Below are 25,620 nucleotides of genomic sequence, written 5' to 3'. Positions count from 1 at the left end.
TATCCTAACACTGTGAGAATGTTGGGTGTGCAGTATCCTAACACTGTGAGAATGTTGGGTGTGCAGTATCCTAACACTGTGAGAATGTTGGGTGTGCAGTATCCTAACCGTAGATGTTTTTATAACTGTGAGAATGTTGGGTGTGCAGATTGAATCCCAGACACTTGTGCAGAGTTAGAATGCATTTGACTCCAAATTAATCGCCAGACAAACTCACAATTTTTGCGGAGCCTCGGTTGAGTGATAACCCGCTCTGCTGACAGCGAGCGCCTCGACGCGGATCCGCCGAGCCACGGCCCCGCCCCTTTCTCTAGCGGGATGGATAATCCAGCGCTGCGCAGATAAGGAAGCGAACACAACCAGCCTTTCACACAACAACGGTATTCACACAGTCAGAACAATCCATTACTCCGATAAGCTGACTGTGAAAATGAAGTATAATCCTGCGTGTTACAGATACGGTTACCGTCGGAGACGCCACTCGACTCCCCTCCGGATGGGGGGATAAATCTGTAATAACGTATTACACCCGAACGGGGGGCTATGTATAAACAGGGCCGCAGTTCCTACGTGGTCCGTCTGATATGGACGTAAAAACCTGAATTAAAGCTGACAGTCTGCACTTCAACGTCATATTAATCGTTTCATTTTAAATCCAATGTGCTGGAGTACAGAGCTGAAACAACAGAAATGCAGGGTCCAAATACTCACGGACAGCACTGCGTACAGACAAGGCATTCAAAACCGGTGAGGAAAAAAGAGGGAGAAAAACTAAAATATAGATAAAAAATTATCTATCCATCATGTGTGTGAACCCAAACTGCTCCACTTCTAATGTTTTATTCATTTCTGATAATGGGCGTCATAAAGTATAGCCCATGCATTTCCAAAATGCATAATTCATTTTGGGTCACATAGCGACTCGATATAAATTGAGCGTTCACAATGACTAATGACTGTGTGAGGTTCAGAGCGCTTTTGGATCCTGAATGATGTTGTGCGCTGGTTATTCATCCAACATCAGTCACTTTTCATTAAATTTGACAAACCTGCTTTGCCAATAAATATTTCCTTCCCCAAATTGCATATGCTTTGGGATTTATGTTATCATTTGCCTAATGATCAACACATCCTAGTGTAAGCAAGAACAGGATATGCAAAACCGGCACGATGCAGATTTCATACGCCGTTCAGTCATGCTCATTAAACCCCGCGGACTGCAGGAGGAACACACGCGTGTTGGGTTTCCACACGCGCACACGCACGCACACGCACACACACGCACACGCACGCGCACGCATGCACACACGCACACACACACACACGCACGCGCACACACACGCGCACGCGCACGCGCACGTGCACGCGCACACGCACACGCACACGCACCCGCATGGGTCCTGCATCAGTCATTCACGTGAAACGCATACACGTAGCTGACTACACCATAACAAAGCACCACTCACAGCAATTCCCCACAAACGCACACACACTCGCACACGCACACACACACACACACACCCACACCACACACACCACGCACCACACACGCACACACAGCACGCACGCACACACACACACACACACACGCACACGCACGTTTGCACACCCAGCAATTCATCTCACGTAGACAACCAGCAATTTAAACACAACTTCTTAGACACATACTGCATCACCATAACAGAAGCATCCACTTCACAGCAATTTACCTTCACTCATAACAGGCACACACAAAAACTCGCACACGCACACACACACACACACGCACATTCACCCCTCACCACACACCACCACGCCACACTCGCACATTCACACACACACACACGCGCACACACACACACACAGTATCAGATGTGTGAGGATCTGTAAGAGGACCTTAGAGCAGTAATGATCTGCTGAACTGAACGGTCTCCTCAGCGGTGGCCTAGTGAAGCGTCACGGTCTGGAAGCAGAGGAGCGTACTCCAGGAATCTCTCAGAAACCCTGACAGGCGAAAAAGCGGCACTTGAGCCACAGTCCCTGGGCGAGCCTCAGGTCAGACGGACCTCCGCTCCACTTGCTGACACTATCTCTGCATTTGTGATAAAGAGCCACAGACTCCTGGGGTGTTACACCTTCTATTTATTAAAATTCTGCACACATATCCAGCTGATTTACGTTCGGCAGGCAGAGCGGAACGAAAGGCAGGGATTTAAGGATTTGAGCAGGCAGAGGTTCGTCTAATCTCCTGTAATTGGCAGAATGGTTCTCATTTGTTGGGTCGCATCTGAGCAGCCAATCTCACAGGCATGCCATAACCCCTTACTGGTCAAGGGATGATCTACAAATAGTCAGAAAAAAGGATTGGCCTAGTCCCACAAAAACTCCACTTTCACACGGTGACAGCCTATCAAAGTGCACACAAAAATCATCAAAAAAAACAATTTGCAAAAAAGGGAGTAAAAGCACTGAGCACCTCCTTCCCCCTCTTATAGGAGAGAGGAAACACTGAGCACCTCCTTCCCCCTCTTATAGGAGAGAGGAAACCCTGAGCAGTGAGCACCTCCTTCCCCCTTGAGGGGAGAGAGGCAGGGTGCAATGAGGATCATTCGTAACAACGCAGAACACCATCAATGCAGACAGAGCCAGTGCATTCCATAAAGGCACTTTGCTGACATCTAGTGGTGTACTGTGGTTACTGCCGGAGCTGCTCGCTTTGAGTGGCACCATCCTCTTCCTCTCTTCACACTCAGAAGCTGAATGCTTGACAGGTCACCGTAGACAAATACCTTCATGTGAAAACAAAATAACCTTGAAAATAAAGTGAACCGTAAAACGGAATGCTGATATGCAAATTACTAAAGACGCAAAAAGACACTGCCGTCCAAGTGCCAGGCTGTGCTGAAGAACGCTCGTCCTCTTAATCAAACAACAATCGCAAACAACAGCAGTGATTTATCAACCTGCTGCCCTGACAGAGGCTGACAGTAATGTAAATTTGTCAGAAGTGAGGAAAGTAACTCATACAAAAGTTAAACAGCAAAGACATCCATCGCTCACCCTGGAGCAGGCTAAGACACAGGAGGCCCTGGAGCAGGCTTAGACACAGGGAGGCCCTGGAGCAGGCTTAGACACAGGCTGAGCTCCAGGAGCAGGCTTAGACACAGGCTGAGCTCCAGGAGTAGGCTTAGACACAGGCTGAGCTCCAGGAGCAGGCTTAGACACAGGCTGAGCACCAGGAGTAGGCTTAGACACAGGCTGAGCTCCAGGAGTAGGCTTAGACACAGGCTGAGCTCCAGGAGTAGGCTTAGACACAGGCTGAGCTCCAGGAGCAGGCTTAGGCACAGGCTGAGCTCCAGGAGCAGGCTTAGACACAGGCTGAGCTCCAGGAGTAGGCTTAGACACAGGAGGCCCTGGAGTAGGCTTAGACACAGACTGAGCTCCAGGAGCAGGCTTAGACACAGGGAGGACCTGGAGCAGGCTTAGACACAGGAGGCCCTGGAGTAGGCTTAGACACAGACTGAGCTCCAGGAGCAGGCTTAGACACAGGCTGAGCTCCAGGAGCAGGCTTAGACACAGACTGAGCTCCAGGAGCAGGCTTAGACACAGACTGAGCTCCAGAGCAGCTTATGACACAGACGAGCTCAGAGCATGCTTAGACACAGGAGACTGGAGCAGGCTTAGACACAGGAGCCCTGAGTAGCTAGACACAGACTGAGCTCAGGAGCAGGTTAGACACAGGCTGAGCTCAGGAGCAGGTTAAACAGACGAGCTCAGGAGCAGGCTAGAACAGAGCTGGTAGGCTAAGACACAGGGACCTGGAGCAGGCTTAGACACAGGAAGGCCCTGGAGCAGGCTTAGACACAGGCTGAGCTCCAGGAGTAGGCTTAGACACAGGGAGGACCTGAAACAGGTTATAAAGACGGCTTCTGTGACTTTCCAATGAGGACAATGGCAGAGAAGAAAAAGAAGAAAAAAGCCACGAATTGGCCCTTGAAACGGTGAGTAACAGCAGCGCAGCGTATAAGAGACGAAAACATCCGCATTCCTCTGGCAGCCCGTTCTGCTCTGAATGCACACGGCAGCACACGACCGCAAGAGCCTGGCGATGCAGGCCTGTCCTCAAGAGCGGTGCATTCACCAGGGCTTCAAGGCTACGGAAACGACGGGACCTGAACAGACAATGGATGTGATGTTGATGTGATGGGGATGTGATGTTGATGTGATGGGGATGTGATGTTGATGTGATGGGGATGTGATGTTGATGTGATGGGGATGTGATGGGGATGTGATGTTGATGTGATGGGGATGTGATGTTGATGTGATGGGGATGTGATGGGGATGTGATGGGGATGTGATGTTGATGTGATGGGGACGTGATGTTGATGTGATGGGGATGTGATGTTGATGTGATGGGGATGTGATGCAATTATTCTTGCGCCGTTTGTTATTCATATGTCTGCTGACCCACGATCACTGCTGACAGTCAGTTCTCCCCCACACTGATTCCCTCACAACTCAAACCCTGGCCCTGACCTACGCAATTAAGAAAATTGGCTTTGGGTCTGTGGCACACAATCAATCTTTCAATTTTCTTCCTAACAGAACTCAATGTGCAGGTGCAGATGGACATAGGTGGACCTTCTTCTAAATCATGAAAGAGGTCCCTCAAGGCTCCATCCTGGGTCCAGTATTAATGACCATTTATGCCAACAAACTTGCTCAAGCTTTGAAGTTTTTCATGTGTGGATGGACCCCATTCTTTACTGCTGTGTACCTATCCTTGTACTCACCAGGGGCTCCAGCAGGCTTTGAATTCTGCTCAGTCTGGACTCATTGAACTTCAGGTCCTCAATGCAGGCGAAGCCAAATGCCCACTGTTCTCAAGGCCCGGTTACGCAATTTCTGAAAATTAACGCTTGTGATGGTAATTGAATGGAAAGAGCGCCTTGTTATGAACACCTAGGGAGTCTTGCCTGATGAAAAGCTTTAGTTCTAAAATCCACTGCTGAAAAACTAATTAAAAAGTTGAGAATTAATTTAGGCTTCTATATTAGAAATACAATTTGTGTTCATTCAGAGACCAAGGAGAGACTCATTGTAGCCACTCTTTTCTGTACCCGTTTTAAACACAATTTACAGGCATGCATCCTCAGCTATGTTACACACTTTATACGGGACAGTTTTTCATAGAAGACTACATCTGATTAGGGGTGTTCATTGTTTATCCATCACTGTCTGGAATGCAATAACATCCTTAATCCTTTGAAGAGGAGGTTTTTTTTGGAATGTTTTTTCCAACAAACTAAGTCAGTGTTCTAGAACTCCGTTGCTCTTAGTTACCCGCAGTGACTGTGACATCAGCATTAGAATTTTCAGGTAAGAGCATTCTAATCACATATCCGTGATCTACACGGCAGACTGGGCGCCAGTGTAGCATGATGGGTGAGGAACTGGGCTTTTAACCTGAAGGTCATAGGTTTGATTCCCTGGTAGGACACTGCCATTGTACCCTTGAGCAAGATACTTACACCTGCATTGCTTCAGTATATATCCAGCTGTATAAATGGACGTGAGGTAAATGCTATGTAAAAAGTTGTGTAAGTCGCTTTGGATAAGAGTGTCTGCTAAATGCCTGTAATGTAATGATCTTACAGCTCAATTAAAAGTAGAAACACCCACTGGTATTCATTTGTAAGGCAATACTTTAAAGTGCTCACATCTCACCTCAGCTCTCTGTTCAGCTGGAATGCCAAGAAGCAACTTAGCTCGGATTTGACACATTAATTCCAGCATCATTCAGCACAGTGACTGAAGGGTGCTGCGGGTTTTATTCCCTGCTGTTAATTACTCCTGTTTGCGCAGCCGTCCCATCCTCGTATGTCAATGCCATTTTGACTGCTGCCTGTCTTTATAACTCAGTTTTATGTCAGGTTCTCCTTGTGAAAGATACGTGGATCTCAATGGGGCATTCCAGGCAAACTAACGGATGGAACAGAGAATAATATTAGTGCAGCAGTTACTGCACGCTGCACTGTGATCTACACAAGATACCCAGCAACCCAACTCATCCTCAACTGCAACCCAACGCATCCTCAACTACAACCCAACTCATCCTCAACTGCAACCCAACGCATCCTCAACTACAACCCAACTCATCCTCAACTGCAACCCAACGCATCCTGCACTACACCCCTCTCCTCACTGACCGCACCAACTCAACACTCATCTCAACTGCAACCCACGCATTCCTCACAAGAAACAACGATCTGCCTACACTCCTCCTCCCCTGGCACCAACGACATGATTAAAACCAGGGCAGCGTCACAGAAAAGTAGAGTCCTGAAACCCGAGGAGAGAGGGAGGGAGAAAGAGCAAGAGGGTGAGGGAGAGGGAAGAGAGAGGATGAGAGATGGGGAGGAGAGAGAGAGGAGGACAGAGAAGGAGAAGAGAGGGGGGAAGACAGAGGGAGAGAGTGACGGAGAAGGAAAGAGGGGAAAGGGAGAGGGAGAAACAGCGGAGAGAGAGAGAGTGAGAAACCATGATGAGGATGCTCACAGCAGGGGGTGTGGGTTTGTCTGAGGGCTACAGATCACAGATGAAACAAAATCAGCCAGCATGCCGCCGCTCAGCCAACGCTGCCGCTGCTCAGCCAACGCGCCCACCACAGACACATGCGCTGCTCGATAACGATCCCCTGGGCAGGAAGGCGCGTCAGCCAAGGCGGAGCACAGGAAGAGAGTGGCATTCCTGTTAGACCTGGAAGGGAAATGTGAGTGTATGGCGAGACAAAAAACTGTTGGCGTTCAGCAGGAAACGACAACACTGAGTCTTACACATCCCCCCCCCCCAACAAAAAACACCCCCACAGCAAACACAAACACAACACCACCCACCCACCCACACAAACACACACACACACACACACACACACACACACACACACACTCCTTCCTCCTGCTGGCTGCGTTGGTGTGTTTCCACACACATGCATATTAATAAGTGCTCACACGCTCCATGTCTACCCCAGTCTCTCCGATGCCCAGCTCCACCAGGCCAAAGAGCCAAAGTGTCATCAACACAATCTGTTCATCGGCAGACCCTCGCCACGACTTCCTGCCGCTCACCGCGCGGAATAACCGCGAGGCTGCTCTGTGTCACCTGACTGACCCGCTGCTCTGTGTCACCTGACTGACCCGCCCCCTCAGACCCGCCGCATGTCACCTGACTGACCCGCCGCGTGTCGCCTGACTGACCCGCCCCCTCAGACCCGCCCTGTGACAGCTGGTCCCCAAAGCATGACCTGGCGTCCACTTGGCCTCGCGAGATGTCCACGTGTCCGTGAGTCTGTGTGTCTGTGAGTCCGTGAGTCCGTGAGTCCGTGAGTCCGTGAGTCCGTGAGTCCGTGAGTCCGTGAGTCCGTGAGTCCGTGAGTCCGTGAGTCCGTGAGTCTGTGAGTCTGTGTGTCTGTGTGTCCGTACGCCTTTACAAGCCACACCGTGCTGTGCCACTCACAGACTGCTAAAAACCCTACAGGATCAGTTCTGGCTGGTAGTGAAGGCATATTTCAATCGGCCTTCAGGAAGCGCAACAGCAAATAAACTCTCCCGTAAAGTTCTGATGAATATCTCTGGGGCTGTGGAAGCATCCTCTGTTTGTTTTAAATTAGCAAATAAACTGTGAAGTGGCTGTTTTTTACGGACGGTGTTATCAGTATGGAGCAGACAGAGATGGCCTGCTGGATCTCAGCACCGGGCCCACGTCACCTCCTCTCCATTTAAATTCCATCCACTACCACACAGCCATTATGTTATTAATTTGTCACATAAAAATGTATATTTCTGGCATCTTCACGTTGAAATATTGCCCCGCAGAAGAGACAATAATGACGAAGTGAGTCACGGCTCAGCCTGGCAGTCCAAGGGCAGAACGGACCGTTTCAGCACGCTGAGGTCACAGGTCACCTGACTCACGTCTCACCTTAGCCGTCAGCGCACACCTCCGTTCCCATGGTTACGGAGCCTGTGTGGAGAACCCTCCCGAGGGTTAGCTCCGCCAGCTAGCGCCTCTCAGCGCGACGCTTCACAAGCAGAGCCCGCTGCCTGGCAAACACCACAAACATCTGAACGCAAGTCGTGCTCTGCACTGGGGACAAGGGGACAGCGAGGACTGGAGCGAAGCAGAGGAAGAGTGGAGCGAAGCAGAGGAAGAGCAGAGGAAGAGTGGAGTGAAGCAGAGGAAGACTGGAGCGAAGCAGAGGAAGAGTGGAGCGAAGCAGAGGAAGAGTGGAGCGAAGCAGAGGAGAGAAGGGTCCAGGAAGCAGACAGATGGTCTCCTTACATGCGGCTGTTAAAAACAGATTTTTGTGAAATGCTTCCCTGACAACACAAAAACTCAAACCTCAACAAACAAAAAATATAGAAAAATAAATGAACACATGGTCACATGACTGTACATCAATATGGTTTCCGTGGATACATGGCAAGAACCTCCCCCCCTCCTCCAAAGGGTGACCCTGACCTGCGACCTCACTCTCAGGCTTCCTGCCCACACTCTTCCTGTCTGTCCGTCTCCCGCCCCCCCCCCCCCCACACATACACACACACTGGCTTCCTCTCCTAGCAGCTCACTCGGGATACGGCTAGCAGCTGAATGCCTGAAATGTAAATGTAATTGGTTTCGTTTTACTGGTTCCTGTCTACAGTCACACCTCTTCGCTCATTCGTCTGTGTGTGCGTGTCTCTGTGTGTGTATATGCATGCTGTGCGTGCACACGTGTGTGTGTGTGTGTGCGCTAGGAGGGGAGGGGCAGGCAGAGAACAAGCAGCTGCTTTGCTGCGCAGGGAACACTGAGACTGAGGACCCCCCCCCCATTACAGTCCTGCCTCCTCTTCTCTCCGTTCCAGCAGCAGGGATTCATGGTTCGGTTTTACCGCATGTCAGTGTGTGCCAAATACAGGCTTTCACCACGACAGACACTGAGGCCTACCAAGATCCAGCTCAGAACAGCATACCTGACGTTCCCTCCACTTCTGTAACTACAAAAACCTCATTTAACACATCAAAGTTATGGACAAATATAAAACCACACGCATGTAAAACTACAATTGTGACCTTATGAACCATAACCGTTCACTGTCATCATAATTATAATTACATCATGCGAAAGAAAACGTAGATAAACCTCAAACTCATTAAGGTGGAACTCACGATCAGAAACTTAAGCCATGACTAAATTCCTCTCTGGTAAAAGTGCTGGGCACTCAGGATTTCTGCAGGACGTCAGCATGAGAAATTCCACCCTGAGCGGGAAATATGAGCCCCCTGTTCCCCTACGAGCCTCCAAATCAAGCCCGTCTCCAGGACACATGACATTAACCTTTCCTTAAGTGTCAATTAAGACAATTTCGCTCCCAAAACACTTCAAACACAACTTCATTTAGCTGACAGAGCTCCCTGTTCAAGATTACACTTAAACTGCTCCTGATTACAGCTTTAAAAAGCATTCATCAAATTAAAACCAAACACAGATTGTCATAATTTGTAGTTGGAAAATTGAGAGCTACATGTATACCCTTCAAAGATACTAAGAAACACACGCACGCACACACACACACACGCACGCACACACGTATACACACGTATACACACGTATACACACGTATACACACGTATACACACACACACCACACACTACAGTGAAGCACTACTGTGAAGCACCACTGTGCACACAAGTTGCAGCGTCCTCCCCTGCCTCTTACCTGTCTTATTAACATCACAAGTGTGCACGTCAATCATTTTTTATCTCATGTCCTCAAATGCCTCCCTCTCTCTCCCTCCCTCCCTCCCAGGAGCTGTCTCATCTCTTCATGTCCACGCCCTTCCCTTCTTCAAACTTTTCTCAGCCTTCTAGATCTTTCTGTCAGCCGGGTTTTCCTGCTCCTCCCGCTCCTCCTGCCAGCTGACCTGTTGGGGGGGGGGGGGGGGCTCTTCCTCAGGGCCAGATTCTGACCGCCACCTGCTGCCGCGGAGCGCGTCGAGCCGAAATGAGCTTCCGCTCCCGAGCCTGCCACGCCTGGGGGCCATTTTATTTACGTGCATCTCCCGTCTCCCCCTCACGACACTCAAACTGCCACCTGACCCCGTCACAAACATCTAAAATCACATCTCGCAGCGCTGGCGCCCTTTGACCCCTGCGCTCATTGGATATTACCTGCTGCTACAGGCAGCCTCCATGCTGAGCGTTGATCTGTGCACTCAACAGCAGCAGTGGGGGGGCGGAGTGTTTATGAAAGTTTGTACACAGTAAAATGTCCAGTGTTAGTTCAGCTCTAACAGATCACAGCAAACATTCAGCACAGAGCTCCCACTGCACAGCAAACATTCAGCACAGAGCTCCGACAGCACAGCAAACATTCAGCACAGAGCTCCGACCGCACAGCAAACATTCAGCACAGAGCTCCCACCGCACAGCAAACATTCAGCACAGAGCTCCCACCGCACAGCAAACATTCAGCACAGAGCTCCCACCGCACAGCAAACATTCAGCACAGAGCTCCAACCGCACAGCAAACATTCAGCACAGAGCTCCCACCGCACAGCAAACATTCAGCACAGAGCTCCCACCGCACAGCAAACATTCAGCACAGAGCTTCGACAGCACAGCAAACATTCAGCACAGAGCTCCGACTGCACAGCAAACATTCAGCACAGAGCTCCGACTGCACAGCAAACATTCAGCACAGAGCTCCGACTGCACAGCAAACATTCAGCACAGAGCTCCGACCGCACAGCAAACATTCAGCACAGAGCTCCCACCGCACAGCAAACATTCAGCACAGAGCTCCGACTGCACAGCAAACATTCAGCACAGAGCTCCGATCGCACAGCAAACATTCAGCACAGAGCTCCAACGGCACAGCAAACATTCAGCACAGAGCTCCCACCACACAGCAAACATTCAGCACCGAGCTCCGACCGCACAGCAAACATTCAGCACAGAGCTCCGACCGCACAGCAAACATTCAGCACAGAGCTCCCACCGCACAGCAAACATTCAGCACAGAGCTCCCACCACACAGCAAACATTCAGCACAGAGCTCCGACTGCACAGCAAACATTCAGCACCGAGCTCCCACCACACAGCAAACATTCAGCACAGAGCTCCGACTGCACAGCAAACATTCAGCACAGAGCTCTGACTGCACAGCAAACATTCAGCACAGAGCTCCGACTGCACAGCAAACATTCAGCACAGAGCTCTGACTGCACAGCAAACATTCAGCACCGAGCTCCCACCACACAGCAAACATTCAGCACAGAGCTCCGACTGCACAGCAAACATTCAGCACAGAGCTCCGACCGCACAGCAAACATTCAGCACAGAGCTCCCACCGCACAGCAAACATTCAGCACAGAGCTCACATTGTAATGATGGAGTACTGAAGGGACATGGGGTCAGGGGCACAGGGCACAGAAAGATCCAGAACTACATCTGGCATTTCCCTCACATCTGCAGCCATCCTCCAGCAGGGATATGTCTGCAGTCTGGCACTCTGCCTCCAGCCCAGCGGGCCCTGAGCGCGCGGGTCTTACGCCTCATCCGCAGTTATGTACGAGCACCATTCGGTCCGCCGGAGAGGCAGGCTGGTCTCGGCTGCGCCGGCCGGTGGAGAGAGCACACGCACCTGGGCTGCGTTAGCTAATCAGCCCAGGTGCTTAAAGGTGTGCTGCTCTCCACAGTTCGGGACCGGGGGCTAAGACCGAGAGTGCGTTTATGATTTTCATTTCGTTTGATTTTTGGAGTTTTGTTCGGAGAAGGAAGGAAAAAGAAAGTAGTCCTCAGCTGGGATGCTGGAGGAGCTGGAGCCGGCCGGGACGGCGGGTCAGCTACGGGCGGCGCGCGGGAGAGTGGTCACGCCGTTTTACTTTCTTCTGTCTTTGTTATTTAAGCTTGTTGTTTCATTTTATTGTTTTTGCCTGGAGCCCGTGAGGAGGAAGGGTGAAGATGGTCGTTTATTTGATTTCATGTTGGCATGGGTGCGCTCTCTCTCTCTCCCTCTCTCTCTCCCTGGGAGGGAGACGCTCTCTGCTCAGTGTTGCTTTCTCTCTTTGCTTAACCGCTACTGAACCACTTCACAGCCATTTCTCTTTCTCTATTGCTGCTTCCTTCTAATCCTTTGCCCCCTCAGCAAAGTACACGGCTTCAAGCGGCCCGTGAAAAACAGCCGGAAACAGATGGAGCGTCCGGGAGCGATTCAGCGCGGCGCGGAGCGGAGGGAAAAAAACCCGCGAGCGGTCTGCGCAGCCCGTCACGAGGCGAGCCCCCGCGGGGGACCGGGGAGCCGGGGGGGGCCGGGGGGGCCGGGGGGGGGCCGGGGGGGCCGGGGGGGGACGGGGGGGGACGGGGGGGACCAGCGGCCCAAACGGCCCAAACGGCGTGATTAAGGGATTCTCCCCTGGGCCTGTGCGCTGGCTGTGTACACAGCGGGGAGAGGCCGCATATCACTGCATTAATGACTCCTAATGACTTCTTAACGAGTTCTTAATGATTTAATCAAGAGGATCTATGCCTCCCCGACGCAGAAGAACCCGACGAGGCTGACGCAGATCCACAACAGCACCGTACATCTCAGAACCCCTCAGAACCCCCCGACAGACACAGAACCCCCCGACACCACACAGAACCCCCGACACACACAGAACCCCCCGACACACACACAACCTCCCGACACACACAGAACCTCCCGACACACACAGAACCCCCCGACACACACAGAACCCCCCGACACACACAGAACCTCCCGACACACACAGAACCTCCCGACACACACAGAACCCCCCGAGGCAGTGCGCTCATCCCAGGAAACCTGCTGTCTCTGTAAGGTCCAGAAACTTCCGTGGGAATAAAACCTTTCACGCCTTTCAATTATGGTCAGCGACAGTTTTACATCATAAGTGGCCTTTGTAGTAATGTGCGGTCAACTATGCTCATCTATGGCATCCTATTTGTCTTTATGATCTCCAGTGGCTACCAATGATGAACTGTGGCCTTCATAGTGAAGAGCTCATTGTGGCCAAGAGGCACTGTTTCTCTGGGCCATCGCAGCCACTCTCGCCTTTTTGATTGGCTTAAGTGAAAACAATGGAATACTAAAGGTGACTCACCACTGCTTCACCACAGACCACCAACCGACGCTTCAGGAGCAGAGCGTGTTTACTGCAGAGCTCTCAAACACTGACGGCCCAATTTCCAGGTGTAAATTTCAGCCGAAATGACCCGCCGGTCTGACTCACGCAGCTGAAAAGCTCCTGTCCAATTTCAGAACCGATTACAAACAACCCTGGAACTTTCTCAGGTCTCCGGTCCTTATTTGCTCGATTAGTCACGTAAATTACAGACAGGTCGGCACAACACCAGCCATTTTATACCCCCCCCCAAGGCTAATGACAACAGAACAAGGATTTATATACAACTTCTCTTTTTTTGGGCCAAGAAGGGGGGGGGGGGAAATAATGAAACGAAAGGCTTTCAGAAATAAATCAGCACAGAGGCTAGCCCGACTCGGCTAGCGGGTAAGGGAAGGAAGACGAATCGCAGCGCCACGCCCTGCCCCTCACCACCTCCCTCAGATCACAGCGCCACGCCCTGTCCCTCACCACCTCCCTCAGATCACAGCGCCACGCCCTGCCCCTCACCACCTCCCTCAGATCACAGCGCCACGCCCTGTCCCTCACCACCTCCCTCAGACCCTCACAGCGCCACGCCCTGCCCCTCACCACCTCCCTCAGACCCTCACAGCGCCACGCCCTGTCCCTCACCCCTCTCAATCACTAAACGACCAGCCTGCCTCACCACCTTCTCATACCCTCCAACATGCAACGCAGGCCCCTGGCCCACTCAACACACAGCTACCTCGACCCATCGCAGCGCCACACCCTGCCCCTCACCACCTCCCTCAGACCCTCACAGCGCCACGCCCTGTCCCTCACCACCTCCCTCAGACCCTCACAGCGCCACGCCCTGCCCCTCACCACCTCCTTCAGACCCTCACAGCGCCACGCCCTGCCCCTCACCACCTCCCTCAGATCACAGCGCCACGCCCTGTCCCTCACCACCTCCCTCAGACCCTCACAGCGCCACGCCCTGCCCTCACCACCTCCCTCAGACCCACAGCGCCACGCCCTGTCCCTCACCACCTCCCTCAGACCCTCACAGCGCCACGCCCTGTCCCTCACCACCTCCCTCAGACCCTCACAGCGCCACGCCCTGTCCCTCACCACCTCCCTCAGACCCTCACAGCGCCACGCCCTGTCCCTCACCACCTCCCTCAGATCACAGCGCCACGCCCTGTCCCTCACCACCTCCCTCAGATCACAGCGCCACGCCCTGTCCCTCACCACCTCCCTCAGACCCTCACAGCGCCCACGCCCTGTCCCTCACCACCTCCCTCAGACCTCCAGCGCCACGCCCTGTCCCTCACCCAGCCTCCCTCAGACCCTACAGCGCCACGCCCTGTCCCTCACCACCTCCCTCAGACCCTCACAGCGCCACGCCCTGTCCCTCACCACCTCCCTCAGACCCTCACAGCGCCACGCCCTGTCCCTCACCACCTCCCTCAGACCCTCACAGCGCCACGCCCTGTCCCTCGCCATCGCTCAGATTCTCACAGCGCCTGTCCATCACTTCCAATCTCGCTCATGTCCTGAAATGCCTCCTTCCCCGAGCCAGTCCCCCAGGTCACTCCCCAGCTCCCTCCCGGGAGCTCATCTGGGCAGCGTTTCACATTCTGGGGGAAAGCTACATGCTGGACACACTACACACACCACATACACGCTACTCACACACCCCATACACGCCACTCACACACCACATACACACTACTCACACGCCAAATACACGCCACATACACGCTACACGCACCACACACCACTGCTACACACACCACATACACGCTACTCACACACCACATACACGCTACCACACCAGCTCACGCTACACACACCCCACATACACGCTACTCACACACCACATACACGCTACTCACACGCCACATACACGCTACTCACACGCCACACACACTGCTACACACACGCTGCACACGCCACACACACGCTGCACACAATGCTACCTACACCGCGTACGCTACACACACCGCACACACACGCTGCACATTCCACACACGCTGCACACACCGCACACGCTATGCATGCTATTCTGTCTTATGTCTACAGTATTTTCAAATTTCACTACTCAGTTCAATTTAGTTTCAGTTTAGTGTCAAGTCCTCTAAGAGTTTTTCATTAGTTTTTACTTTTGGAGATACATGGCCATCTTTATTTATTTATTTTTCCCCACTTAGATTTTTATTATTGATTTTTAGTTTCAGCATCAAGGGGAGAATGTTTTCTTCAATAAAGAATCACCTCCGCACCTTTTGCCTGAACAAAAAGAGAGTGGAATCATTTTAAATTCAGCTGTAGGCTAAAAGCTTCTAAAAATCAATGAACGTGTACCTAACGAAAACATTTGGTGACTCAAATTTAAAGGTGTAGCAACATGTGGTCAGGAATGTGCTCAGATCAATCCCAGACTGCACTCTGTCTCCGTCACCTGACACCAAGCTTGGTCATGCAGGCCTTCACCATGATAGCTAACGATGTTTGATTGCTAATCCCCCCCCCCCCCCCCAAAAAATACAACTCCAGAGCTCCAGCTAAGAGCATACCGCCATCTTGTGGCCCCAAAACTAGAATTTTTTTCTACTTTTGTGCATATGCGTGAAATTTTATTTCTGTTAGCTTTAGAGGCAGATATTCTAGTTATATTTTATTTGTAGTTTCTTGGACAGGTTAATTTTTTGATTTCATTTCAGTTCATGAATGTTTTTTCTTCCCTGTCTACTTTCCATTTTATTTTCTGTTTTCATTTATTATAACCTTGACTTTACTACTCCCATGCAAGCGCGGGCTCACGCACACACACACACACACACACACACTCACAAAAACACCTCTCTCTCAAACGCACTGGCTGAAAACACATCTCTCTTTCCTTCTCATCTACACACACACACACACACACACACACACACACTCACAAAAACACCTTTCTCTCAAACGCACTGGCTGAAAACACATCTCTCTTTCCTTCTCATCTACACACACACACACTCTCTCTCTCTCTCTCTCTCTCTCTCACACGTGCAATTTGCAATGTTCACCTCTTCAGAAGCATCACGGGCAGGTTGCTATGACTGACATATTTCTGTCAAGTCTCCGTCTTCAGTATCCACAGGTCCTGTAAATTTCCCCCGTTGTGCAGAGTTTGTTTTCACAACATATGATACATTTTACATGTATTTATGTATGATACATAAAATAATGCTTACTTTTAGTCATCACGTCATTGGCTCGTTATCTAAAAATACAGCTTAAACATCAGCTCGCCTCAAGACCGAATCAAAAAGTCTTCGAATTAAGGAAAATTAATTTTAAAAACCCGACTAGATTTTTAACAAAGGTGAATGTGAAATAAATAAATGATCAAAATTAAAAAGCAATTTATATTACGCGTGCCCGCCCGCCTCCCTTTTCATTCACCTGCTTCCTCCTTAATTAGCGTCTGCGGAGAGCGCCCGATTATCAGCCTCGCGCTGGCAGCCGATCCTCAAAGCGCCGAAACCTCCGGGCGCCGCAGTCGCGAGATTCCTCTGATGTAGCGCGCGCCTTCAGAGCGTCTTCATTAGCCGGGAAACTTCTCCCGCGAGTCACGGAGCGGTTCAGCGAGAGGACAGCGCTCCTAAACGCTGATAACCGAGATAACGAAAGGTTCAAAAATCTTCCCCACACAAACCACCACCACCACCGACACCCCCCCTCTTTTTTTAAACCTGTTGTACCTTACTCCTCAATATCCTAGCAACAGCTGTGTGTGTGCGCGCGACGAGGCTTCAATCACCGCGGCGAGCAGCTGAAGAATGATATGATAATCAGCGCATTACACATATCACACCCGGCAGGGGACAGCGTGTGCGGTGGGAGAGAGTTCACAGGACAGGGAAACCACGTGAGAACTGAGAGATTATAATGAAGGAGCCCAGGGCTGGTATGAACTCCTGCGTCTTACTCAGCCTATATGATAAGGGAGTCTGGGTCTGTGGTCATCTAACCTCTCATTTGTACCATTCCCCCATATATATATACATATATATCACACTCTCTCTCTCTCTCTCTCTCTCTCACACACACACACACACATTTAATTGCAAATTTGTAGTTCTTCCTCCATACTAATTCAATTTTTATTTGTTCATACTTTTAAATTGAACAATGACTATGAGGCAACACTGACTAAGTCTCAATTTATTTAATGTGTTAATGCTTTAAAAACAGACATTATTATTATTATTACAACAATAGAATTCAGTGAGTCAAGTCCCCCTATTTTGAGTCAGCACACGTACAGGGATAAAGTAAGTTTTGAAATATTTAATGAGCTCAATATTCTCCAGGTCAATGTTTCACTGCAGATCCCTTACATCTGACGACTGCATCAAGTCTCTGACTCATGGACATCACTGGGCTCACTATGCTCAGCCAAGCTTAATCCCAAAACAAGAGAGGAAAAAAAATGTCCTATTGATCAAATACTACTTTTTATCATGTAATATTTTTCCATTTCAAAGCTTATTAGTTCCTTTTATGTGTGTATTTTTCCTAAATCCATTCCTTAAACGCTTCCACCAGACATTTCACTCAAGGAGGGGGGGGGTTTCAGAATAATGGACTCTACTGTCATTCTAAGAAGGCTGAGAAAACAACAATTGCCACACAGTTTCTCCCTCTCTACCCTATCTGTCTGTCCCTATCCTTCCTTTCTTCCTCCTTTTCTCTCCGTCCCTCTCTTCCCTGTCACCATCCTCACTGCCTTTCACCAGAGCAAACTTCTCCTCTCTTCGCCACTCTGTCCCCTCTCCTCGATCTCAGACACGCTGGTTCACAGCACCGTGTTCCACTATCAAGGAAACACGCAGGCAGCCAGAGCCAGAGGTTCAGCACGCAGCGTGAGCCAGCGGGGCCCAGCAGCGATTGGCCAGCTCAGAGGAGAAGCCAGCAGGATTGGCAAGCCAGAGGAGAAGCCAGCAGCGATTGGCCAGCTCAGAGGAGAAGCCAGCAGCGATTGGCAAGCACAGAGGAGAAGCCAGCAGCGATTGGCCAGCTCAGAGGAGAAGCCAGCAGCGATTGGCCAGCTCAGAGGAGAAGCCAGCAGCGATTGGCCAGCTCAGAGGAGAAGCCAGCAGCGATTGGCCAGCTCAGAGGAGAAGCCAGCAGCGATTGGCCAGCTCAGAGGAGAAGCCAGCAGCGATTGGCCAGCTCAGAGGAGAAGCCAGCAGTGATTGGCCAGACTCAGCTGCAGTCTGCAGGCCTCGTTCGCCCTCAGGAGCGACTCCCTGCCGCAGATCAAGGAGGGCGTAATCAGCAGGACACCCACGCCGGCGAAGGATTACCCAAAAAAGCTGATTAACCACGGACCGTGTGCTTGGACCCCCCCCCACCCCGCGCGGATGTCGGGCGTGACCCCCCCCCCCCCCCCCGATGCTCCTCATTAGCGCGGGCGGCCAATGGCGCCATCGGGCTCGCTAACGAGCGGGAACGCACGCTGGCCTGAGGTGACCGCGCTCGTTTCCACGGCCAGCCGATTCTGCCGCTCGCTGTTTCACACGGATCAGGTGACAGGAGGGTGACAAAGAACAACAGCAAACAAAGCGGGTAAAGATCACACAAAACCACGCAAGATATTCAAGCACAAAATGAGCCGTGGTTTAAAAAAACAAAAAAAAGAACCTCAAGCAGCCACACTGCCCCTTCACCAACCCCGCACTGCCCGGAGACAACCGGCCTCACAGGTGTATTTTTGGCGAGTACGTGCACCTGATTGCAGCTGGCATCCCGCTGGACACAGCACAGAGTGAGACTTCCTGTCCCTCATGGAAAGGTTCAGAACTTGATGAAGTTTTTTTGAGACATTCTGGCTCTCAGAGCTGCTATTTTTAGCACGGAGCTTGAGAGGGACGGGCGGCGGTGCGCGCGGCTAACGCTAATTAGCGGCAGGACGGCGTCTGAGGGAAGCGTCTGCCTGCGCTCCCCCCCGAGCAGCCGTCTCCAACTGAAACTCAGATGCACCCACAATGCACTCTGCTTGAACCAGATAACATCAGATGGCATTTCAACCAGATCTACATGTCCCCTTTCTATGCATCCAAGATAGCCACTTCACTTGTCTTTCCCCCTAATTAATCATTTGGATTCTTCCAAATCAGTAACCACCCCCCCCCCCCCCCACCTGAGACCTCCCGGTCTTCCAAACGGGACGGGGCAGTTCATGGGAGAAAAATCAGGATGCAAGCACAAACAACCGACACCCTCTGAACCGGTTTTCAACAGTTTCTGACCATCCGACAAAAAAGGAAGAAAAATGCATTCAAAGCCCCGGCGGTTCCTTTGAGTTTGGCTCTGAGAAACAGGAAGCCAGCGTGTGTGTGTTCTCATCAGGGCATCGTACAGCAGAAACACAAGCCTGATGCAGGAACAAGAACATGATGTCACCTCACCCTGTCGAAGGCAAAGGTCAGGTTTGCAGGCATAATAAACTGTCTGTTCTCATCATTCCACCCCTCCACCCCCCGCTACCCCCAAAATTAAATGCACCTGACCATGAAGACAGCATCTGGGTAAACATTCCCCAAAGCATTTGTTCAAAAGCGATGACTCACTGCGTGAGTTTTGCTCGTCCCAGACGATGCTAAATCTCTGGCTTTGCGATGCAGGCCCCCCGCGGGCATCAGCATGGCAGCAGGGCTAAAGACCAAGGTGCCAAGCCTGGGGCAGCGAGGGCACAGCGAGGGGTGGCATCACCTCCGCCAGCGGGCACTCACAGTACCGAGGTCTGCTACACCGCGCACGGCACCCAAACTTCGCCACAGCCCAGGGTGTTTAATTTTTTAAACAAATTTGGTGCCCAACATTGGGAATGAGCCTCTCCAATTCCCATTCCCACCCCACTTTGGAATGGCCAATCATCTACAACTGCAACCACGTTCACAGCGCAAACCCCGCTACCGATTCGGGAGAGTGTGGACAACCTACAAAATGCACCAGCTGCTGCTTCACCTCCATCATCGCCAGTGTGTAGCACACACCTGGGTGATGCACGGCTGCCATTTTGGCCAGACACTCTCCACACATCAGCTAAGTTTGAGAGGGAGAGAACTACTTTTAGCCAATGAAACTGGGGGATGATTAGGTGGCAGTTTGAGAGAGACAGGTTGGGAATTTAGCCAGGACAGCAGAGAACCCCCTACTCTTCACCAGGTGGGGGTTCCCTGCTGTCCACAGCAAGTTGGGACCTCAGTTTGATGTGTCATCTGAAGGATGGCGTTTCCTACAGCACAGTGTCCCCATCACTTCACTGGTGTAGGGAAGGTCACCCCCCTACCAGCCCACCAACACCCCTTACAGAACCAATTTAGTCAGACTAAGTGCTAACCAAGCCCTCTCTGATTTAGCCTCAGCCGTCCGACAGGAGCAGGCTGCATTGTGGGATGGCTGCTGGCCTTGCCTGGTTGCACCTGATTGCCACTCCTTTCCCATAACGATCTTCTCCAGCTCACCACTGTGGCTCATGTGTAAGTGTGTTGTTGTACATAACCTTAAGGGGACCAGGTTTTGACCGATATAGACTGCCTGCAGGAATAAGTGTATTGAGTTACTGTACATATCTGTTCCCCGGTAAGAGCTTTCTGTCATTCTAGAGATCCATGCCATTACACGGGCCCCGGGGGGGGGGGGCAGTCTTTCCGCACGGCCTCTAAGCCTCAGATCAGACCCAAATCCTCCCCATTACAAAAGCACCCCAGTGCAAGTGTGAAGGACGCTGGGTAATATTTCCAGTAACCTACACCCAACCGCCCCCCCCCCCCCCCATCCCCTGTTCAGACCCAGTAATGTACATCCAGCCGGTCAGGAGAGAGCAAGGTCACCGTTTATGGATCCCTTGGTGTTATTGCTCGAGACACCGGAGAGGAAGCGCTCGTTTATCCTGTGAGCACCGCACGGACAGATAATACCGTCTGAAGATGCCTTCGCGGATGTGAAGCCGTCTGCACGCGTGGCAGAAGCAGAAGCAATACCGCGATGTAATCCCGCTGTGTGGAGAAGGGCTGTGTCTGCGCCAGGGTTATACAAGTACATGTCACAGAGAGAATTTGCCATCAACGCTCCCCCGCCCCCATCCACACCTGGGGAGCCATATCAGGAGGAAACCCCAATTTGATGCCGCCTGGAGCTCCAGATGCACCACCTGCACTATGCTTTCCTGCATTTGGACTTCAACTATTCCCGGTAGTTTATTGCCTCAGCTGTAATCTGCTCAACCCATTTTATTTGCTGTGATCGCTTATTACATTTCTGTTACATCCGTTCTACTGCTACTTTACACCAGGCTGGCCAGTGGGAGAAACACGGGACCTCATTTCTACGTCACGCTTGTAGAATTCTCTCCACGTCACACATTAGCAATGGAAAACGCACCGTAGATTAAAAATGCACCATAAATTAAAAGCGCACTGCAGAGCACCGGGCGCTGGACTGGACGGTCAAATCTTGAGAAATCTGGAGCGGCTCTCGGCTTCCCGCCAGGGGGCGTGGTGGAAACGCGCCAGCGTGGGCATGGATCAGATCCCGCCAAGGGAACCCGCTGCAGGAGGGTGACGAATTTGACCCCCGCCCCCCCCCCCCCCCTCGGTATTACAGTTAATTTTCTCCCAGAAGCGGTAGGAGCTAGCATAGCATGGGGGGGGGGGGGGACATGTGGACTGTCGAATATTTATTTATTAAAGTCTGAGTCCTTTCCACAGCATACAGCTATAATACGTCCAGCCCTGTATATACAGCAGGACCAGTTTGCATTGCATCGCCTCCTCCAAAATGGTAAAATGGACTGCATTTATATAGCGCTTTTATCCAAAGCGCTTTACAATTGATGCCTCTCATTCGCCAGAGCAGTTAGGGGTTAGGTGTCTTGCTCAAGGACACTTCGACACGCCTAGGGCGGGGTTTGAACCAGCAACCCTCCGACTGCCAGACAATCGCTCTTTCCTCCTGAGCTATGTCGCCCCATCCTCCATCAGAGCTGCCATCTTCACTGAGATGCTGTTTGCTGGGAAAACACAGAAATGTGGGCGGCTTTGCCGCTCCGAACCCAACAGGAAATGAGCAGAGATCCTGGCACACCAGACTCCAGCACGATGAATTTCATCAAGGAGGAAGAAATTCGCTGACGAAAATCCTGGTGGGTCGAAACTCCGTCTTGTATGTGAGCGATTTAATTAATTACAGAGGAGAGCAAGAGTACATGTAAACAAACTATGCCTTTCTTCCGCTTGAACACATTGCATTATGTGAATTATTGATTTGATTGGGGCGGGGGGTAATGTTGTCCCAGGAGGAATGCTTAGCTTGCACTGCACCCATCAGCACAGCTATTCACCCCCCCACAAGGGTACAAAGGCAGCGCCCCAATCCAAGACTCAAACCCGCAACCCTCCGGTGACATGACCACCTCACAGATAGCCGCACGCCGTGAGCGCAGAACGCGCGTTTGAGCAGCGTAATTAACGCAGGAGCGCTGCGGCTTCCTGTCGGCAGAGTTCCGCTGCTCAATCGGACCTCACCAGGCTGAGGACGTCACCATGGAAACGGGGTTCCCAGGTCAAGTTCACCTCAGGTGGTCTCCGCCCCCCCCAGCACGCTCACTTAGCTCATGATTTGCAGGCTCAGGAGTCACACAGCCGAAGCTCCATAAATAACAGCGTGGTTCACCCCGGCAGCGTGTGAAACGTGACGTCATTGGAACCGCTTTCCTGCAGACGCTCCGCACCTCAGCGTCCCAGCCCTTCTATTCACCTGGCTACACCTGCCCTGTTTACACAGATCACATGAGTCTAAATAACACACTCCCGATTCCACCACGCGTTTGCATGGACCTTGTTCTTACATGGTAAACGGGTAAGGCTTTATCTAGCACATAATGCACGCACGCACGCACACACGCACACGCCATCTTCAAAGTGACAAATATTTCAGGCCACACAGACTTATTAGGGACTCCGGTCCCTGGGCCTGGGAGCCGATATTAGATGAGGCTGAGCTTAATTGAGCTGCCAGAGCCGTTTAGAATGATCCACACACAGCTGCGCGCTGGGAGTTCCGCAGGCAGTGCATGCTGGGAAATCAGCGGCGGGGGCGCGCCGGGCCCCTCAGACGGAGTCACTCGAGGACAGCAGAGCCAAACGCAGGACGTTACGCCCGAGGGGGGGGGGCAGGGGGGCGAGCGAAAGGTCCCATTGGCCCCCAGCTCTCCCCACTGCAGCCGCGCTCAAACTCAGTGCCTGAGAAGGAAGCCGCAAGGCATGCTGGGGAGGATTTGACTGCGGGACTGAAGCAGAACGCAGGACTGAGGAAAGAGCGAGGGAGAAGAAAGAGCTGCCGGAATCTAGCAGCGATCGTGTGTCCAGCACCGAGGACGCAGGAAGTGCAGCCAGTGGGCGCACGCCGGACGCAGTGTGAACAGGTGCGAAGCCCCACGCCCCTCCCCCCAGCCTGGAGTCGCTCACTCTGAAAACACACTGTCCCATCATGCAGCAGGCAGCAGGCCAGACCACCCCACAGAAAGCAAGTCATCCCCATACCACTCAATCACTCACTGCATCGCTCTATCAATCACTGCACCCCTCTATCACTCACTGCACCGCTCTATCACTCACTGCACCGCTCTATCAATCACTGAACCGCTCTATCACTCACTGCACCACTCTATCAATCACTGCACCGCTCTATCACTCACTGCACCGCTCTATCACTCACTGCACCGCTCTATCACTCACTGCACCGCTCTATCACTCACTGAACCGCTCTATCACTCACTGCACCCCTCTATCACTCACTGCAACGCTCTATCAATCACTGCAACGCTCTATCAATCACTGCACCGCTCTATCACTCACTGCACCACTCTATCACTCACTGAACCGCTCTATCACTCACTGCACCCCTCTATCACTCACTGCAACGCTCTATCACTCACTGCACTGCTCTATCAATCACTGCACCGCTCTATCAATCACTGCACCGCTCTATCAATCACTGAACCGCTCTATCAATCACTGAACTGCTCAGTCAGTGAGGAGTAACAGTATAGTCTTGTGTGAGTGTGGAGTAACAGTATAGTCTTGTGGAGTGTGGAGTAACAGTATAGTCTTGTGTGAGTGTGGAGTAACAGTATAGTCTTGTGTGAGTGTGGAGTAACAGTATAGTGATAGTCAGGCTTTGCCAGTAGTGTCAAATGCATTTCTATGCTAATTTATATTCCGACTGACAGCCAAAAACCCAAGAATTTCTCCTGCCGTATGTTATTAAGAGACACTCGTAAATATGGTAATATAACAATTATCGCTCGTCAAATGGAAACTGACAGATATGCTGACCTCCTGTCAACATACGAGGAAAGTGGCTGGAGGAAGAGGTACTGAATGACACACACACTCCTACACACACACACACACACACACCCACAGACACACTCTCTCTCACACACACACACACCCACAGACACACGCACACACACACACACACCCATAGACACACGCACACACACATGCACACACACATACACACAATCTCACACACACACTCTCTCACACAGACACACACAGACGCGCTCACGCAGACACACACACACACTCACACACACACACACACTCTTAGCAGCCTGTCTTTGAGGGGTGAGCTCTCATTACTCAGAGCTCTTGAACCCGGGGTCTGTAATCGCGGTCGCCAGCGCTGCCGTGTGAAACGCCATTATCGCCTCCGCTGCCCCCCCCCCGCCCGCCCCCCCCCCCCGGCCCGGGGGTTAGACCGCTTCCCTCTTCTCAGCGGAATGGCGGGCGGGCTCCTGGGGACCGCGGTGCTCGGCCCCGCCACGCGTCCCGGCGGGATGAGAGACGCTCCCGCCCCCACCCCCGCCCCCGCTCCCGCTCCACAGCGGGGTGAACTGGGGACAGCAGCGACGCCACTCATCTCCTGAGCCCTCATTTCACAGCCCTGTCACTGAGCGTACGGCGTCCAGCAGGGGACAGCCTCACTGCTTACATCTAATGAGACTGATATCAGAAGCAAATAAGAACAGTGACACCTGGAGCAAATAAGAGCACTCATATCAGGAGTAAAGAACACTCATATCAGGAGTAAAGAACACTGATATCAAGCAAATATGAACACTGATATCAGGAGTAAATAACACTGATATCAGGAGTAAAGAACACTGATATCAAGCAAATATGAACACTGATATCAGGAGTAAAGAACACTGATATCAAGCAAATATGAACACTAATATCAGGAGTAAATAACACTGATATCAGGAGTAAATAACACTGACATCAGGAACAAAGAGGAATATTGATATATCAGAAATTTCCATAAGTTGTTTTTACTGATATGAGGAGCATTGGGCAGTTCAGCTCACTGTAATCAAAGGAGTTTTATATCAGCAGCACACAAACACAGAACACAGGAAACACA

At 51.5% G+C, this 25,620-nt stretch overlaps 1 protein-coding gene across 4 annotated transcripts in view; it reads right to left on the bottom strand.

The window, feature by feature from the left end:
• LOC135243879 (RNA binding protein fox-1 homolog 3-like) overlaps positions 1-25,620 on the bottom strand; it is an 83,307-nt gene that overhangs the window by 55,284 nt on the left and 2,403 nt on the right. The window contains exons 1-2 of one of the 4 annotated variants that reach the window (XM_064315994.1): positions 16,582-16,840; positions 16,203-16,279 (exon numbers count right to left, since the gene is read on the bottom strand). The exons of the other annotated variants lie outside the window; for them this stretch is intronic. The gene's annotated coding sequence lies outside the window, so the exon portion shown is untranslated. Of the gene's footprint in view, positions 1-16,202; positions 16,280-16,581; positions 16,841-25,620 lie in introns of those variants that run through there. 4 annotated transcript variants of the gene reach the window in all.

This window comes from Anguilla rostrata, chromosome 17 (genome assembly GCF_018555375.3).
Source record: "Anguilla rostrata isolate EN2019 chromosome 17, ASM1855537v3, whole genome shotgun sequence".
NCBI classification, from domain to species: domain Eukaryota; kingdom Metazoa; phylum Chordata; class Actinopteri; order Anguilliformes; family Anguillidae; genus Anguilla; species Anguilla rostrata.
Note: the sequence above shows the minus strand (reverse complement) of the source record. Positions and strands in the feature narration are given on the sequence as shown.